Source organism: Hyla sarda, chromosome 5 (genome assembly GCF_029499605.1).
Source record: "Hyla sarda isolate aHylSar1 chromosome 5, aHylSar1.hap1, whole genome shotgun sequence".
Lineage (NCBI taxonomy): Eukaryota > Metazoa > Chordata > Amphibia > Anura > Hylidae > Hyla > Hyla sarda.
Window position 1 is genome coordinate 283724559 of NC_079193.1, and position 18463 is coordinate 283743021.

General features: G+C 39.5%; 1 long non-coding RNA gene across 1 annotated transcript; it reads right to left on the minus strand.

Moving 5' to 3' along the window:
- Window positions 1-490: 490 nt before the first annotated feature.
- On the minus strand, window positions 491-18181 carry LOC130274061 (uncharacterized). Its single transcript, XR_008844227.1, has 3 exons — window positions 18064-18181; window positions 866-933; window positions 491-762 (listed from the first exon to the last, which is right to left on the minus strand). It is a non-coding gene; the product is annotated as an uncharacterized LOC130274061 (long non-coding RNA).
- Between the last annotated feature and the right edge of the window lie 282 nt (window positions 18182-18463).

Genomic DNA, 18463 nt, shown 5'->3' on the forward strand with positions numbered 1-18463 from the left:
GGGGCTAAATGGCTATGTTGTGATTCCACTATTACCATGCAGATTTCTTTTTGTGAAATGGCTATTTCCTGTTAAAGTTCCTTCCCTCTAACTAAAAGTCCCATAATTCCTTGTTTGTAAGTGTTAGGTCACTTTTCTCCCTCCCACACATCAGCCACCTCACCTATTGAACTACAGGTATGCTTACGTCCATGCTGTGCTGTAATCAGTAGACCAGTGTTTCTAACCAGGGTGACTCCAGCTGTTGTAAAACTACAATTCACAGCAGCCCTGAGGAGAATGATCATGGATTTACATTGCCTTTTTGATGGTGGCTCAGGTGCTTTTTGAACTAAAAGTTTCCACACAGTGCTCTTTCAGTTTCAATTTTTGGGATTACTTATCGATCTATCTATATATTCCATGTATTTTATGTTATTTATTACACATACTTCAGATGAATACTTATTATTTGATTTATGAATAGGTGTTAGATATAACATTGTTTTTATTTCGTGAGTATCATACATCATACAACAGTCATCATTTTACTGCAATTGTCTTTTTCGTCAGTGATCCTCTGACCTCTGTAGAGAAAGCCGTCTGGTCCTTTTAGGAGCAGGTCACATTGCTGGTCATCCCCCTTCAGAGCTGGAGACATTCCAGAGGAGATCAGTTCTATTACTCTCCTGTTAAGTGTCAACCCAAACGGCAACACTGTATTATTTACAAGATACCCTGTGGCTTCTGAGATGTGACCTGGCCACATTGTATTGGTCCCAGCTGAAAAATAAACCTTGTTTAGACTTTAGGAAAATGGAATGTTTCACAAGACACGTCTACTCATTTTCTACTTCATTGAAGGTTTTTTACAGTAAGGAAATACCTATCTGTTAAACTGGATTCATCTGTTTCATCACCATGAAAGGCATTTTAAAGTTTCTGTAAGATTTGCTGGAGGAAAGAACAATAAGAAACATAAAATAATCTGGTGTTCAGAACGTTAGAACTCTCAGTCCGACTGTGAGAATAAATAATATATCTGAATAATATAATAAAATATCAAATGGTAAATGGTAAAACAAAAAGTTTGGATGTTAAATTTAAAGCAATTGTTCAGATTATAATAATAATTTCTTCAAATATTTGTCCAACTGGAGTTCCCACCCTGGTTTAAATCCTATATAACAAAGATTGTTAAATTACATTACAGATAATAGATTTCAAGCACACTTGCTGTGCCACGGAATCGAGCGAGGACAGACGCTCTGTAATTTCTAAACTAGACCAGATTAAATAGAAGATTGTCTGATTATTGTTGAATGCACAATCCAAGTTCTCAGATTTGTTTTATAGTAACTCTGTAGGGCAGATGTTTATTTAGCTCTGCAAAGGTGAGTAATGACAGTCAATTTACATCACTAGGCTATTTTTCGTTTACATCACGGTAGGGGTTACTTTATTGTTTTATTTTGCAATTTAAGTATGCATTGCACATGAGATTGTCAATGAGACTGAAATGGTCTCGCCGCATCCAAAATAATAGAAACATAGAATGTGTCGGCAGATAAGAACCATTTGGCCCATCCAGTCTGCCCAATAAACTGAATCCAACCAATAGTAACTGGCCCTATCTTATATGAAGGATAGCCTTATGCATATCCCTATCTTATAGGAAGGATAGCCTTCTGCTTATCCCATGCATGCTTAAACTCCTTCACTGTATTTGCAGAGACCACTTCTGCAGGAAGGCTATTCCATGTATCTACTACTCTCTCAGTAAAGTAATACTTCCTGATATTACCTTTGCCGCTCTAATTTAAAACTATGTCCTCTTGTGGTAGTTTTTCTTCTTTTAAATATGCTCTCCTCCTTTACTGTGTTAAAACATGTGAATTGGCCCCTCCCCAATTAAACATTTAATTACTCCTTTTTTCTATTTTACAAAAAAAAAATGTAAAAAAAAAATGGTATTGCCACGTGCATAAATGTCTAAACTATTAAAACACCATGCTTATGATAACCTAAGGTGAACAGCGTAAACATACAAAACCCCAAAATTTTAAAATTGCTGCTTTTTTGTCACACCCCACTTTGAAAAAATGGATAAAATGCAGGGCTAGTCAGTGAAAAATTGTATGCTTTTTAATATGTTTTACCTTGTTTATGTCTGTATATTTTGTGTGGTGGAGTATCAGGGCATAGCAGGGCTTATTTATTCTTCATGAAAAAACATATACACAATATATTCCACTTTTTTAATTAGAGTCAAGGGAAAACATATAGAAATATAAAGCCTTATGTTTACCACATCTCATTTTCAGACAATAATAGGATTTTTATTCTTTAACTTTATTGACAAGAAAATGTTTCATATATATGTCTTATGTCAACTACTGTGCCATCTAATAAACACGAATAATCAAATATAAGACTTTAAGTAGTCAGCAAAAAGGGTTAAACTCCTGAAAACAATAGCAAACTAATCTCAGTTTACTACCTGCTGTAAAGGGAAGAAGTTGTCTCCTAGGTGATCTCATTATGTAGTAGGTGGAGGAGTATTATAACAGGATGACAGCTCTACTGTTCTCAGGATAGGCTAGATCAACATGGCCTAGACAAGAGCAATGACAGGAGCCAAAAAAAATCTAAGTATAGATTCAGCAAAGCAGATACTATTAAACCTGGTGAAAAAATATAGAGCTGCATGCCAGCTCAAGGTAACAAGGTGTCGTTCCTAAGGCCATGATTGTGAGGACTGAGACACATAACTGTGTGTAGAACATGTAGGTTACATCACGGATGAGGCTGACACTCAGGTATCCTGACACGTCGGGGGGTAAGAATAGTTTGATCCAACCAGCATTAGTTTTACAATTACTAAGTTAGGGGAGATTGAAACAGTGGGGCCTGCAAAAAAGGTAACACAATGGGTTTCCTATTTGAAGACAGTATTAACCATAGGCTAGAGGTAGTTAAATGGGTACTCTCATTAAAAAAAACAATCATGTTTTATGTGTTTTTTTTTACGTTTGTAAACCTGGCCACTAGGTGTCACCCTATATGGCTCGGGATTACTTCTCCCCCACCCCCTGACATTCAGCACGTTCGGACCAATGCTGGCCGGGCAGCGTGGCCCAGCATGGTCCGGAACGCGCGTTCACATGAATGAGGAGAGGAAGATGCAAAGCGGGCAGGGACATTTAAATTTCGCACGCCGCGCGTGCATGACCGCTGTGCTCGCTCTCTGCCTGTTTTCTATACAGGCAGAGAGCGAGTACAGCGCTCGTGCGTGCGCGGCACATGAAATTTAAATATCCCCGCCCCCCTGCATCCTCCTATTCTCATTCATTGCAGCGCGCTAGCTGCATGAAAGAGAGAGAAGACGGGTGAAGTGAGCCCTGACCAAGCTTCAGATGACGTCGCACCTGCCGGGGCCGCCCACTTCCTGCCCTCACCAGAGAGCTCAACTCTGAGCTCCTGCAGCCGTTCTACTTTGGGCAGAAATACAAACAGGGATAGATGTAGTTAGTGTCAGGGACAGATGGGGAGGGGGAATAGGGAAATTTAGTTTATTGATAGCTACTCTTTAAGGGGGACAATGGTTTTTTCACAGTTTTTTTTTTGCCTCTTTTTAGTAGGTAGTTGCTTATCTATATGGGTAGATCATGAATGGTAGGCCACCCTTTTTACTATCCACCCTGTAATTTTTCAAATTTTCAGGGTGGTTGTTGTGATGGGTGTTGCTTATGCGATTGAGTGAATCAAGCATGGTTAATATTTAGGTTTTTAAAGCAGGACAAGGGATTACTGCAGCACACCAGCTTTTCTTTGCAAAAACAGTGGCTTTTATTCCAACATGGGCAGAGTTAGTCTATCTTCACACAATCAAATTTCTGTGCGAAATCCCACATGGAGACGCCGGTGGGTTGTCTGCATGGAAATTTTCCGTGAAGACATTCTCCCGCGTGAACAATGCCTTACATCCTCCAGGTTGTCTGGATTTGAATGTACTGTTCTCCTGGGAAATTAGCTGTATTTTCATGCAGCTATCACTCTGTGCCAGGTATACCATTGGTCAGGGTGGATAGCTCATCAAATTTACCCGGATAACACCATTAATGGCGGATTCTAATCTCTTCATTGATAACTAGATAATAATATAAATTCATAATTTAAATAGAAAGTATTTTTGAAAGACAAATAATAGATTTCCCTAAAGCTAGCAATACACATTAGATATGTATTGGCCAAACCTGCCAATCTTAGCTGGAAGGGCGGCCTATCTAATGTGAATGGCCACCTCACGACTCTGCCCTGACAGTAGACGTTGGAGTCAAGAAATACTGACTATGTTGGATTTCAGCATGCTTAAAGGGGTACTCCGCTGCTCAAGGTTTGGAACAAACTGTTCCGAACGATGGAGCCGGGAGCTTGTGACGCATAGCCCCGCCGCCTCAATGCAAGTCTATGGGAGGGGGCGTGGGAGCTGTCATGCCCCCTCCCATAGACATGTATTGAGGGTGTGGAGCTTGATGTCTTGAGGGGGCGGGGCTATGACATCACGAGCTCTCAGTGCCGGCTCCAGCTGAGCAGTGGAGTACCCCTTTAATCCTTTTGTTCTCGGGGAGATAAGCGGCTGCCAGTGTTGTCTGACCGGGTTTACCCCCTTCTCTCTAGTCACCATTCTATAAATACAATCAAGTGTGTATATGTAAGGGAGATTGGAAGAGATAGCAGTTTGCTGTTATTTGTATGGCTAGCTTTAGTCCACTGCACATGTACAGTGCAATGCTACGTTCAATGTTGAGAAGTGCAGCTGAAAATAGACTAAAAATAAATACTTTTATATAAACAGAAAAGCACATGCATCAAATTATGGGTGGAATAAGACAAGACAGCTTCCTAGGCTGAGCTATCTGAACAAATTTGTGTTGTTTGGGAGATAAACTCCAGGTCTAATTCAACGATGATCACAGATAATTTGGGGATGTTTGGCTTAGAAATGACTCATGATAATAAGCAGGACATAGGTTAAAAAAAAAAAAAAGGCTGTAAACATACATTTCTACACACAAAAAAAAATGAATTTGGCTATGGAAATAAAAAACAATATGTAAACTGGACAGAGAATGAAATACTATATCAGCCTGTGGGATCAGGTATTCTGATTAACACTATAACATGTACCATTTCAGTGCAGTGGATGATATTAAATCGGTTATGTTATCCCCAGGGCCTGTAGCTGCCTGAATGTTATACTGTAATACTATCAGTAATACATTGCTGTAACATCTTAATATACCGAGTCACTTTACAACTTGGTACAAAGTCTTCAAACTGTAGCATTCAGCTAGATAGCAGTTGGGTCTCTGGATTTAGGGTCAGTGAAAAGTCAGATTCAAACTGTCACAGCCATATGTCACATTAAAGGAGTACTCCACCCCTAGACATCTTATCCCCTATCCAAAGGATGGGGGATAAGATGTCTGATTGCGTGGGTCCCACCGCTGGGGACCCCCCAGATCTCCCTGCTGCACCTGGCATTCGTTTAGAGTGCCGGGTACAGCGCTGGAGGCTTGTGACGTCACGGTCACGCCCTACTTGTGATGTCACAGCCATGCCCTCACAATGATAGTCTATGGGAGGGGGCGTGATGGCCGTCACACCCCCTCCCATAGACTTGCAATGAGGGGGCGTGACCGTGATGTCACGTGCGGACCGTGATGTCACAAGCCTCCGCCCCACATCACCAGTCATCCGGCATGGAGCAAAGATCGCTCCGTGCACCGGATGTCTGGAGTGCCACAGGCAAGATCGGTTGGGACCAGCAGTGGGACACCGGCACCCCCCCCCTTTGGATAAGGGATAAGATGTCTAAGGGCGGAATACCTCTTTAAAGTCTGTAGCCCAAAATAAAGTGCATCACATATGGTGCATTTTTTTTGTCGCCCATTTTGTGTTATTTTTGGGTCAGTGCTTTTTTCCCCTAGAATGCAGCATATCCTAGGTAAGGTGCTTTTTTCTGGCTTTGTTCACATAGACTTCTCTAGCACCTACAAAGTTGCAAAAAATGCACGTTGTAACTGTAAAAAGTTAAAAAATAAAATAGTTTGCAATTATTCCTCGCTTCTAGACACAGATCCTTGTTTCATAGTGAGCCCTATAAGTTGTATTTTCACCTTAACTGAACAGATAAAATGGGGCAGATTTACTTATCCTGTGCAATACAAGGCAGTCTCAGGGTATGTCCAAGTTTATTTTACAAATCCAAAATAGAGTAGAAAACAAAACCTTGCGGCACTAACCGTGGCATAGTAAACTAGTGTCCTTTATAGAGTACACAGGGTCAGGAACGCATTCTAGCAGAGTAACAGCTGTTTCATGTGATACAAAAACTAAGTGAGCCATGTAAGTGTGTGTTCACACATTCAGGTTTTTAATTGCAATTACTGCTTTTATACGTGTTCCTTCTACTCTTCTATAGAGAGCCTTGCAGACTGAAATTGTATGTATATAATATCGTACATACACAAACATAAACATAAGAAAAATTAACAAAAATACTACATCAACAAAATGTAATTACAAAAAAAGCACCTGCAATATACTTATACATGAGCAAAAACTGTGGATTTTTATGCAGAAACTGACAATTTCTGGATAAATCCAATTGGTTTTCCCTAAAATCCATCTCTCATAGATTTCAAAGGGAATGTTAGAAAAGTAAAAAAGTGTGATTTTTCTTGACACGCCACTTTTTGGCACCATTTTGCATGGAAACTTCTACTGAAATGCTGTTATCATTCATTTAAATCTATATATTAATGGCCCAAGAATAATATAATTGATACATGGTACTTGTCAGTTCTCTATAGTAGGTGGTAATTTCTTTCATTATTCAGTAGTTTACATAATGGTAGAAAATAAATTAGATTGATTAACATTACATACATAGTGTGTCTAACTATCTATCTAGCTCTTTATAGATTTTATTAGCTGCATTATTGTACTTTTCATATGAATTTCCATCCCCATTATTCACCTCCACACACCTAGGCAGTGCAGCCACAATAACAGCTTCTTCCTAATGGTGGCCTGGCGACACCAGAGTGTTCTGTCTCACAGATTGACGAGCCCTCTGCTGCCGATTTACAGTTACATGGCAGCCACTCTGGAGCCGAAACACATCTGGAGTAGAGTAAACTCAGGGATGCAGGGGCCAGTCTTGGCTGAAGTCTTAAATGAGAGCAGCTGATGAAAGCCAACACTACCTCCCAGAGCCCTTTCCAATCCCTTGGCCCATTTGCTAATGTAAACAAGGATGGTAGAAACATACAATGACCTTATGCTACAATGTTGACACTATTCCTATCACTCCAGGGCCCGAGCAAAAAGAACATTAGTAATTCATTTTATCTGATCCCATCTCATATTCCGTGTTTTCTGTCATTACAATGTATTCACACAGCATTACATTATTCCTTAAAGTCTACATTACTGACTGGCGCTCGCAGGAAAGTGTAAAATTATTAGTTAAATATTTCTGCTCTATGATACAATTTCAAGTCTTTATGAAAAGAACATCTAGTAGAATCCATTCTATGGGGTATCAGCTTTGTTTTACACAAATCAGTAATGTCAAATAATCAGTATAATTTATTATTTCTACATTACATCCACTGTTTTTTTTCCACTTTTTTTTTTATTAAATCTGTTCTTTTTTTCACATGCATAAAGTTATTCAGTCACAAAATGAAAAAAATAATCGCTTTAAAGAAAAAGAAATATATTTTTATTGTGCGCCATTTCGTGTTTCTGAGAACGCAGCCGTCAGTGTAAAGTTTTCTTTCAAGGCTATGTCCATGGACATGTGTAATTGTATACAAGTATGTATAATTTCATACATGAAAAATGTAATACATTTGTATTTAGAATATTATACATTGGAAGTTTAGCAAGGACATGCAATTGTTTGTATAAAACTTCTGCTGTATTTTTCTTTAATGAAGTTTATACACGTTTCTAACTTTTATTTTAAGGTAAATCTGTCAGCAGATCTGACTCCCATAAACTTTTAACATCGCTAAGTAGGTGCTGGGGAGGAGAGTTTAAATGCCCCCCTGCCTGCTACCATTAACCCCTTGGGGACCGAGCCCATTTTGACCTTAAAGGGGTTATCCAGGAAAAAACTTTTTTTTATATATCAACTGGCTCCAGAAAGTTAAACAGATTTGTAAATGACTTCTATTAAAAAATCTTAATCCTTTCAGTACTTATGAGCTTCTGAAGTTTAGGTTGTTCTTTTCTGTCTAAGTGCTCTCTGATGACACCTGTCTTGGGAACCGCCCAGTTTAGAAGAGGTTTGCTATGGGGATTTGCTTCTAAACTGGGCGGTTCCCGAGACACGTGTCATCAGAGAGCACTTAGACAGAAAAGAACAACCTTAACTTCAGAAGCTCATAAGTACTGAAAGGATTAAGATTTTTTAATAGAAGTAATTTATTAATTTGTTTAACTTTCTGGAGCCAGTTGATATATATAAAAAAGTTTTTTCCTGGATAACCCCTTTAAGGACCAGAGCATTTTGTGCACATCTGACGACTGTCACTTTAAGCATTAATAACTCTGGGATGCTTTTACTTATGAATTTGATTCCAAGATTGTTTTTTTGTGACATATTCTACTTTATGTTAGTGGTAAATTTTCGTCGATACTTGCATCATTTCTTGGTGAAAATTTTTAAAATTTCATAAAAAATTAGAAAATTTTGCATTTTTATAAATTTCTGTGCTTGTAAGGAAAATAGATATTCCAAATACATTATATATTGATTCACATATACAATATGTCTACTTTATGTTGACATAATAAAGTTGACATGTTTATACTTTTGGAAGACATCAGAGGGCTTCAAACTTCACCAGCAATTTTATAATTTTTGAAATAAATATCAATGTCTAAATTTTTCAGGGACGAGTTCAGTTTTGAAGTGAATTTGAGGGTCTTTATGTTAGCACCCCTTAACGTATTCAAAATGACATTCAGAAAGTTTGTCAACCCAAGAAAAGTGGATGCGAAAAATCTAACTCTTCATTTTTTACACTAACATGTTCTTGTAGACCCATATTTTTTTATTTTTACAAGGGGCAAAAGGAGAAAAAGCCCCCCAAATATTGTACCCCAATTTCTTTTGAGTAAGGAAATATCTCATATGTGGATGAGAAGGAGTAACAATGGGATTTTGGAGAGCGAATTTTACTGAAATGGTTTTTGCGGGGCATGTCGCATTTAGGAAGCCCCCTCATGGTGCCAGAACAGTGAAAAACACCCCACATGGCATACTATTTTGAAAAGTACACCCCTCAAGGAATGGAACAAGTTGTACAGTGAGCCTTAACACCCGACAGGTAAAATGCTGATGTTACCCCAAATTTTTCATTTTCACAAGGGGTAACAGGTAAAAATGTCCCCCAAAATTTGAAACCCCATTTCTTTCGAGTAAGGAGATATATCCTATGTGGATGTAAAGTGATCTGCAGGTGCCCTAGAGGCCACAAAAGGGAAAAAGCGTCATTAGGCTTTTGGAAAGCAAATTTTGGTGAAATGGTTTTTGCGGGGCATGTCTCATTTAGGAAGCCCCCATGGTGCCAGAACAGTGAAAAACACCCTACATGGCATACTGGGAAACTACACCCCTCAAGAAACATAACAAGGGGTACAGTTAGCCTTAACACCCGACATGTATTTGACAACTTTGCGTTGAAGTTGGACGTGAAAATGAAAAATTAAATTTTTTTTACTAAAATGATGATGTTACCCCAAATTTTTCATTTTCATAAGGGGTAATAGGTGAAAATGTTACCCAAAATTTGAAACCCAATTTCTCTTGAGTAAGGAAATACCTCATACGTGGATGTAAAGTGATCTGCAGGTGTGCTAGAGGGCTCAGAAGGGAAGGAGCCCCCATGGTGCCAGAACTGCGAAAAACATTCCACATGGCAACTATTGGGTAAACTACACTCCTCAAGGAACGTAACAAGGGTACAGTGAGCCTTAACACCCCACAGGTATTTGACGACTTTATGTTGAAGTTAGACGTGAAAATGAAAATGTTAATTTTTTTTTAACTAAAATGCTGATGTTACCCCAAAAGGAAATATCCTTGTGGATGTAAAGTGCTCTGTGGGTGCACTAGAATGCTCAGAAGAGATGGAGTGACAATGGAATTTTGGAGAGAGTATTTGGTTGGAATGGAAGTCCCGGGCCATGTGCGTTTACAAAGCCCCCCATGGTGCCAGAACAGTGACCCCCCCCACATGTGACCCCATTTTAGAAACTACACAACTACACCCCTCATGGAATATAACAAGGGCTGCAGTGAGTATTTACACCCCACTGGCGTTTGACAGATCTTTGGAACAGTGGGCTGTGCAAATTAAAAAATTTTTATTTTCACAGACCACTGTTGCAAAAATCTGTCAAACACCTGTGGGGTGTACCTGCTCACTGTACCCCTTATTACATTACGTGAAGGGTGTAGTTTCCAAAATGGGGTCACATGTGGGTATTTTTTTTTTTTGCATTTATGTCAGAACCGCTGTAACCAGCAGCCACCCCTCTGCAAATCACCAGTTTAAGCCTCAAATGTACATATTGCGCTCTCATTCCTGAGCCTTGTTGTGCACCACATAAGCATTTTATGTCCACATATGGGATATTTCCGTACTTGGGAGAAATTGTGTTAAAAATTTTGGGGGTCTTTTTTTCCTTTTACCTCTTATGAAAATGAAAAGTGTGGGGCAACACCAGCATGCTAGTGTAAAAAATAAAAAATTTTACGCTAACATGCTGGTGTAGACCCCAACTTTACCTTTTCATAAGGGATAAAAGGAGAAAAAGCCACCAAAAATTTGTAGCGCAATTTCTCCTGAGTACAGAAATACCCCATGTGTGGCCCTAAACGGTTGCCTTGAAATACGACAGGGCTCTGAAATGAGAGAGCGCCATGCCCATTTGAGGACTAAATTAGGGATTTTCATAGGGGTGTACCCACTTGCCTCCTCCACCAAAAATACTGTACGTCAGTTTTCCCCAAACAGGGTGCCTCCAGCTGTTGCAAAACTCCCAACATGCCTGGACAGTCAATGGTTGTCCAGCAATACTGGGAGTTGTTATTTTGCAACAGCTGGAGGCTTCATTTTGGAAAAACTAACGTACAAGACGTTTTGAATTTTTATTGGGGGGGGGGCGACAGTGTAAGGGTATATGTAGTGTTTTACTCTTTATTTAGGGTTAGTGTACTGTAGTGTAGTGTTTTTAGGGTACATTCACACGGGCGGGGGTTTACAGTGAGTTTTTGCTGTAAACCCCCGCCCATGTGAATGTACCCTGTACATTCACATGGGGGGGCAAAACTAAAACTCCCAGCATGCACTGACAGCGTGCATGCTGGGAGTTGTAGTTATGCAACAGCTGGAGGCACACTGGTTGGGATTGGGAAAAAATGAGTTAGGTAACAGACTACCGCAGTGTTTCCGCACCACTGTCTGTTTCCTAACTCCAAAAAACTAAAACTACAACTCACAGCATGCAAGGTCTGTCAGTGCATGCTGGGAGTTCTAGTTTTGCAACAGCAGGAGGCACACGGGTTGGGAAACACTGAGTTAGGAAACAGACAATGTTTCCCAACCAGTGTGCCTCCATTTGTTGCAATACTACAACTCCCAGCATGCCCAGACAGCCGAAGGGCATGTAGGGAGTTGTAGTTATGCAACAACTGGAGGAGAACAGTTTGGAGACTACTGTGCAGTGGTCTCCAAACTGTAGCCCTCCAGATGTTGAAAAACTTCATTTCCAAGCATTCCCAGAATTCCCAGGAATGCTGGTAGTTGTAGTTCGACAACATCTGAAGGGCCAGATGTTGCCGAACTACAACTCCCAGCATGCCTGGACAGTCTCGGCATGCTTTGAATTGACATCTGGAGCGCTACGGTTTGGACACCACTGTAAAGTGGTCTCCAAACAGTGCCCTTCCAGATGTTGCAAAACTACAACTCCCAGCATGCTGAGACTGTCCATGCATGCTGGGAGTTGTAGTTTTGCAACATCTGGAAAGACACACTTTGGAGACCACTGCACAGTTGTCTTCAAACTGTGGCCCTCCAGATGTTGCAAAACCACAACTCCCAGCATGCCCAGAGAGCTAAAGGCTCTCTGGGCATGCTGGGAGTAGTAGTTTTGAAACTCCTAGAAGCAGCAGTGAAGATCACCCCTGCCACATAGCTCCAATCCTTCAGGATGATTGGGAATGTCTCTGACATCTCCAATCATCCCTATTTTCCTTGCTATCGGGTGACCAGAGACCCGATCAGCCTGGAATCGCCGCAAATCTCCGATCCTAAATGATCGGCAATTTGCGGCGATCTCCGAGATGAGGGAGTCTCAGAACCCCCCCAGGCATTGTCAGGGGATGCCTGCTGAATGATTTCAGCAGGCATCCCGCTCCGCGCGTGGCGGGGACTAAAATTCCCAGGGGCGTACAGGTGCGCCCTTAGGCCTTAAGTGCCAGGCAGCAAGGGCGTACCTGTACGCCCTTCATCCCCAAGAGGTTAAACAAGCATAGTGGAGAAAATTATCTTTTATTTCCTCACATACTATATGCTTATGCATCATTAGGTGTCTTCTTGGCATTATTATATCTATGAAGTGTCCTCAATCGGATGACATCTCCTCCCAACTCCTACTCTCCAATTTTGATTGACATTTCCTACTTCTTCTGATGTTTTTTTCCAGGAGATATCAAGAGCAAAGGGGAAGAGTTGTTGCTAATAACTCATTGTTACTGGCAACAGGTCCGGACTGATTTGATCTTGGGCCACTCTTGAGGGTAATGTCTAGGAAGACTCCTGTTTTTCACCATTTAACCCTCTCCTATAAGGAACTGGTCTTCACTGCAAGGGACTCCCTGATAGCTATCTTTTGAAGTTAACCTCTTATGGATGCAGGCCAAGAGACACATCCAGGGAAATGGGCAGCAACAAGTATCGATACTAGCCTGGGTCTTGGGATAATGGTGCATGTACATGGTCAGAAAACGGCAAACAGGTTGAGATGGGCAGTGCCAAGGCCAGGGTAAAAAATGGGAGAGGCATACAAAGTACAAGGGAGCATGAAGAAACAAAATCAAGAAGGCAACTTTAGGTCATACACAGAAACGAAAGACATGCAGAAAAAAACGTTTACTGGAGCACCGTAGAATCTATTGCTCAGGCAAGCTGCAGGGGAAATGATTGAAGTATTATTGGAAGGTAAAAGATTTGGGTGTGGGCACAACCTAGGATAACAGTAGAAGCAAGAGTAAATGCTATTCAGAGAATGTAACTCAACAGCATGTCCGATGGTAGGAACAATACACTGATGGGAATTACAGCTAGAACACCTCACAGATAAATAAAACCCAATGGAAACAAAATTATTATGATATGTGAGTTATTTAAAGGGAACCCATCGTCAGATTTTACCCTATATAGCCATTGGCAACACATTTCATGGGGTAAAATAAGATTTTTCACCATATTCAGATGTGTTCCAGGCCATCAGTGATAGCGGAGAAAATACATTTTTAAAGTATACTGCTCCATATGCTAATGAGGAGCCAGTAATGATCCTAAAGTGGTAATGGAATTCCGGGCTGTAATGACTCTTATTCCACCTTTATTGACAGCTCGGGTACCACTGACAACACCATTTCTTCACTGAAATCTCTTGCAGGCCCATAAGCAGCACTAATAACAAAGCAAGGAGTCAGCTCACCATGTGTAGTAATCAGTCATCTTGTCCTGGAGGATCTTTCTTGGGAAGCACGGATAGAGAGTGTGGGCCAGGTCCCAGGCAGGTAACAGCAAAGAAAAAATGGTTAATCCAGCTTCCTAAAACTTCAATTCTTTAGTCAATCCATTAAAAGTCAAGCCAAATGAAACACAGGCACTTTTCGGTTTACATGAAAACCTTATTCATATCGATATTTCACGGAGGAAAATATCCAGCATATATACCTGCTCCAAGAGTACTGAACTAACATAGAGCACACCCCTCATGGGACGTGAGTTCCGGTAACATAATTTATTCAAGTAATTAGCTACGTAGAGGCATTCATATGTGCTATAAATGTTCAAGGATACATTAAAGTACAATGTCTTAAAGAATATAAGCTTGTATAATATAAATATCAAATTATACTGCAATGTATATCAATAAATGTATAAAAGATCATTCTTATATTTCAATCCCCGTGGGTATCTGGTGTCCAGACGGAGGATCCAAAACGCCTCCCGTTTGAACACCAGCTTGCCCCAATCACCACCTCATCCAGGTGGTTTAACTCTTTCAATCCCCTGAATGCTCAGTCCGGTCAGGTCTCCAGCATGTTTTTCAGCAAAAAGATTTGTAAGTCCGGACATAGATCTCTGAAGGGTTAAAGGCTGGTTTCACAATTTAAAATATTAAGCAATTCTTATTTTTAGTTTTATGGTTGTACAACCAATATACTGTAGATTGCAAATGTTACATGTAGCGAGATAAATTACGTGTGTAGTATGACAATTGATCAATGTTTTTATATTGTAACTGATACCAGTGGATGTGGATTTGAAACAGTTAGATACATGGATATATTTACATAGGTTGCATCGTTTATGGCCACATTTGTAGCATCCCGTGCAACTAAGCCAATTTTGTTTTCCTAAGGGTTCAGCTTGGAAATCACTCCGGGGAAAGTTGATTGCAAAGGGATTTACCCCTTCAGGGGACAACTCTGAATCCTGCATTTAATATTCTAGACATAATCTCGTTGTGATGAAGAATTGGTAAATGTTTTAGAACGATCCGTTTCACTTGTTCAAAGGCCGTACTGCAAGCTGTGCTAAATGTAAGAGGAGCAGTATGAGGAGAGTTTTGGTTATTATGAGACTTGTTTTGTAAGTAATGTGCTTGGGGTTTGGAATTGACAATGTTAATGGCACGTTGGATATCTGTTTGTGCATATCCCTTATCCATTAAACATTTGATAATATCAGTGCAGGCTTTTAAATATTCATGAAATATTGCTCACACAAATTCTCCTTCTTAATGACGATGTGCTCTATGTTAGTTCAGTACTCGGAGCAGGTATATATGCTGGATATTTTCCTCCATGAAATATTGCTATGAATAAGGTTTTCATGTAAACCGAAATGCGTCGGCGTTTCATTTGGCTTTTATCCTGCACTTTTTTTTTTTTACTTTTAATGGATTGATTAAAGAATTGAAGTTTTCTTTGCTGTTATCTGCCTGGGACCTGGCCCACACTCTCTATCCGTGCTTCCCAAGAAAGATCCTCCAGGACAAAATGACTGATTACTACACATGGTGAGCTGACTCCTTGCTTTGTTATTTGTATATTATCAGATCCAGATTAGACCCATGCCCGCCATATTCATATTAAATTCTACTTCTTCTGGAGGACTGCTATAAATGTATTTATAATTCTCTTTATGGATTTATTAATATACTACTAAAAGTTTTTTGTTTATTTACAATTTTCATGCTAAATAAATACGGAGGATAATATGGATGTACAAGTAGACTTTGCAACACTGGAAAATGATTCTAGACTAAAACGTACAGCAAATATCTTTTCGGGGGATACTGATGTTACATGTGGTTTCAATTTAAAGCGACTGATGTGGGATCCACAACATGCTAAGGCACAACAATTTAGAGTTTGGTGGGATGCTACAACACCAAAACAGGACATTGAAAAATCTATGATCCCATGTGGACTTAGAATCCACAAAAAATCCACCACTATATATGATGAGGATTTTAATAGTGTTCTTTTGAACTCATGTCACTCCTGTTTGAAAAAAGAACAGACTGAAATTAAAAAGTTGGAGAAAACTATTAACAATATACATACTTTGTTGGAAATATATAAAAATACTAAAGAATTTGAAGATCTTCAAAAAAATATGTATCAATCATTACAAAAATGTTAAAAATTGATAACCATGATGAAGAAAAATACATAAATAAAGTTTACACTTGGCATATAAGATTAAATAACAAGCCAAAATCTATCCTTAAAAAATACCCACAGGAAAATAGAGAAAGGAAAAATGTCAGTTTTTCATCGTCTGATACTGAGGGTACTGATTATTGTACGGATAATTCTGAATCTAAGTCAGAATCCCAAATTGAGTCAGCTCACCAAAATTCGATCATTAACCATGCTAATCAGTCAAAAAACGCAATAACGCCTCACGTGAACAAAGCCCAAGAAACCCAGCGAGGCGGAAACGTAAGCAACATCGGACAGGCAGAAAACATCAGAAACTCTTATCCAAGAACAAAGAAATACCAACGGAATTATACATGGTATTTATACAGGTATAAACTCCTACCCTGTTTATAATCTCTCTGCAAATATACTATTTGAGTCACAATTACAGGTATTGGAAAAAGGCCTTACGTTTGTACCCAACCAATCTTTCGGTTAATATTCTACTATTTTTGACATCATCAAATTTGTTAGATTGCTCACTATAAAACGGTATTTTTTCCAACAGGATACAAATAATACCATACAAAGAGAATTTGAGACTACACAACTAAATAATCTTAGTGTAAGAGGTGTAAACTTTATGCCTCTCTCGAGCACATTTCAAGAACAAGCATTAACCATTATTTTGACTGATTTACAGGATTTATCATCTAATACCTCTCCTATGGACTCTACTAACCGAATTTTTTCTACTTTTAACCTCACCTTTTACTCAATCAACTCAAGTTTTGAGGTAACAGATTTATTCCAGCAACGTATCGAAGAAGATTTGAAACAACTGGAAATAAATAATATTAATATCTTCCAACTTAACCTGGAAACAAAGAAAGGCACTAACCGAATTAAGAAATAATGCAAATATCATCATATCCCCATCTGATAAACGTGGTTCTGTTGTAGTGATGGACCATGCACTATATGAAAAATTAGTCCATGAAATGCTTCAAGATCAATCCACATACAGAGCCATTCGATCCGACACAACCAACATCATCCGTACCAAACTGGAAAAATTATTACAGGAAGGAACTTGTTTAAACATTATAACTACTAAACAGAAGGAATATTTGTTACCCACTGCTCCGGTATGCCCTGTTTTTCATGCATTTCCGAAAATACACGAAAGCATATTCCCACCCCCACTGAGGCCGATTGTGGCAGGGATTAACTCCCTCCTCGAACGGTTGGGAGCATGGTTAGACAATCTCTTACAACCGCTTGCCACCCGTACTCCAGGATACATACAAGATACTAAGTCTCTTCTGCAAGCAGTACAAAATATTGCATGGCTGAAGAATGCAATTTTACTATCCTCCGATATAGTAGCACTCTATACCTGTATTCCTCATAACCGTGCAGTCCAAGCTATAGCATACCATCTTGACAAATATAGTAATTATACTACAGAACTCAAACAGTATATTCCAGACGTTTTACTCTTTTTGCTCACACACCATTTTTTTCCGTTTTAATAAACAATATTATTTACAGACAACTGGATGTCCTATGGAAGCAAAATTCGAAACTTGGCACACATGTTAATTATATGTCAAGAAACGAACATAGGATAGGTGATTTAACCCTTACTCACCCCCATTTGCCAGGGTCAGGGTTTTTGTTTAAAGTTCCATTCAAGTCTATGGGACATATATGTTACTGCATATATGTTACTGTCAGTGCCAGTTAACCTGCAGGACCCCCGCCCATGCCAGTTACAGAAGATATACACATAGATTAAAACTACAATTGAGGGCGAACGGCCGGGCGGATCCGGGCAAGGTAGGGCTATCTGACAGTTTTCCTTTAAAGTCCCATGCAAATCAATGGGAAATGTTGATTTTCCTCCCCAACAAGGATTAGGAAGGAAAAACCGGGCAATGCCGAGTACTCAGCTAGTATATATATATATATATATATATATATATATATATATATTATTGTAATGTGCATAATTTGTGTATTAAGATCTATATGCCCCTTACATCATACATGCCGTTATAGTCCCTGGCGTCACTAGCATGTATTCAGCTTTTCTCAATGTGAATGGGGAGGTGATCACTTCGCTTCTTCCTTGGATTGTACTAACAGTGACAAGCATCGGTGGTAACCACGGAGATACGTGACGCAATCCATGCCCTACTTGTGATATCATGTGACCTCTTCCGAGTCAGGTGATTATGATCATGTGATGTTCTCTGAGTCGGCAATGGAGCTTGCGCACATGCAGCTGGTTGTTCACCCAAGCTGCTTGGCGCCATGACAGGTTTACAGAGCTAGTAAGAGTCTTTCTCCCTCTTTTCTTTATATATGTACAATTAATGTTCTTGTGTACAGATGTTATAAATTATATTAATTGGTATGGAGTGTGAAATCTCAAGCGTT